At 45.2% G+C, this 2,500-nt stretch overlaps 1 protein-coding gene across 1 annotated transcript in view; it reads left to right on the top strand.

Annotated features, from left to right (window-relative positions):
* The window catches only part of LOC123520801 (beta-1,4-glucuronyltransferase 1-like), a 65,558-nt gene that overhangs the window by 23,603 nt on the left and 39,455 nt on the right, over positions 1 to 2,500 (top strand).

Here is a 2,500-nt window from a genome sequence, read left to right on the forward strand (position 1 = left end):
ACACACACACACACACACACACACACACACACACACACATATACACTCTCTCTCTCTCTCTCTCTCTCTCTCTCTCTCTCTCTCTCTCTCTCTCTCTCTCTCTCTCTCTCGTTGCCTATCCCGCCACGTTGTATGTTGCTGCCATCCTTTTTTTTTTTTTTTTTTTTATCTTGGAGCACGAGCAGCGCTTCGCCGGCCATTTCTTCCAGCTTTCATTCCTGTGGCTGACTCTCCTTCTTTCATTCTCTCTACACCTTCCACCCACCACCGTCTTTCCAATGTCCCTCGTAACCATGGCAACCACGCAACATTGCACAAGATGGCTGGTAACACGAAACATTGGACACCTTGCCATGAACACACACACACACACACACACACACACACACACACACACACACACACACACACACACACCTCATTATGTCATTGCATGATATACTGATAAGTGAGAAATTGAAAAATTTTAAGTAAATAAGTATATATATATATATATATATATATATATATATATATATATATATATATATATATATATATATATATATATATATATATATATATATATATATATATATATATATATATATATATATATATATATATATATATATATATAGATATAGAGAGAGAGAGAGAGAGAGAGAGAGAGAGAGAGAGAGAGAGAGAGAGAGAGAGAGAGAGAGAGAGAGAGAGAGAGAGAGAGAGAGAGAGAGAGAGAGAGAGAGATATAGATGAATAGATAGATATACAGATAAATAGATAAACAGATTGTAGTTATTTAAATAGACGTAGTTTGATAGGAATCTTTATAAGGATAAAGCTAGATATAGAAATAGATAGATAAGTAAAGATAGATCAATAGCATTACTAAATATGGGAATCGATAGCATTATACTATACACACACACACGCACATACACACACACACACACACACACACACACACACACGGCCCGGTAGCTCAGTGGTTAGAGCGCTGGCACAGCCAGAGGGGGTTCGATTCCCCGGCCGGGTGGAGATATTTGGGTGTGTCTCCTTTCACGTGTAGCCCCTGTTCACCTAGCAGTGAGTAGGTACGGGATGTAAATCGAGGAGTTGTGACCTTGTTGTCCCGGTGTGTGGTGTGTGCCTGATCTCAGACCTATCCGAAAATCGGAAATAATGAGCTCTGAGCTCGTTCCGTAGGGTAACGTCTGGCTGTCTCGTCAGAGACTGCAGCAGATCACACACACACACACACACACACACACACACACACACACACACGGTAGACCAACAGATGACTAGGTTAAGATGAAAACACACTCAGCTAAGTATCCATAACACGGCATGGTGGGACGCGTGACTCCTGCTGCCTAGACTGGTGAGGTGCTCTCTCATAACGCTAACTTCCACTCCCGGGGCCCAGGCAGCGCTCCCCAAGCGGCGACCCGGTGACCTGTGCTGTTTGGCAAGGCGGGCGGCGGGCTGCGGGGAGGTGATTTTGAGCCATTGGGTGGAGGCCTGAGTGGAGTGTGGAGGGTGGTATGGGGCTGGGGAGTGGTCCGTCACCCCAGCCACCTTCCATGCCATCCCACCTGACCCTTCTCGGCCCGCTCTGGAGGAAACACTGAATTAAAGTGCCAAGTAATCTTTTATGATAGTGTGTGTGTGTGTGTGTGTGTGTGTGTGTGTGTGTGTGTGTGTGTGTGTGTGTGTGTGTGCTTGTTTTGAGTGTAATTTAATTTTTATATTACGGAATGTTGTCTCTCTCTCTCTCTCTCTCTCTCTCTCTCTCTCTCTCTCTCTCTTCGATATATGTATAAGGGAGCTTATTCCTGTTTTCTTTGACTTACGAGCCTCGCGACGTTCTGCATTCTTTTTCTGCTTATTCACTGGGCGTTGAGACTCCTGCGGTATGAAGGGACACTAGCGCACAACTCGGTACTAATCTCTACCTTATTTCAAGAATACATTTACGTGGGGGGGGATGACTACTACTTTACAGGGTTGTATTGACGAGACACTCTTGTTATTTTCTTATGTTACTTGTCCATGACATGACACTTCATAGAATCCAAAAATAGTAAGGTATTATGATGGCGTCTTGGAAACTTGCAACGCGCAGCAATATGCACGCACACATGTATGCATGCATGCACGCACGCCTGGCTACGAGCACGTTCAAATGCACACAAACATCTTAATGAATCACACGCACACACACACACACACACACACACACACACACACACACACACACACACACACACACACACACACACACACACACCGTCGCCAGAGCTTTGTACAGGGAGAGGGACGAGGAGCTCCTTTGTGCCGTGACGTGTGGGTGCGTCCCTCCTCTTCCCTTCGCTTTACTCTTAAAAACTTGGAGGGAAACTGTCTTGAGGACCTGAGGGGGGGGTGGGAGACGGATGGAGTAATAAAAGAAGCTGCCCTCTCCTGCCTGGTTCACAAAAGTGATGCATGACACTTAAAGTCTGCGCCACGAACC

Source organism: Portunus trituberculatus, chromosome 47, assembly GCF_017591435.1.
Source record: "Portunus trituberculatus isolate SZX2019 chromosome 47, ASM1759143v1, whole genome shotgun sequence".
Classification (NCBI taxonomy): Eukaryota; Metazoa; Arthropoda; class Malacostraca; order Decapoda; family Portunidae; genus Portunus; species Portunus trituberculatus.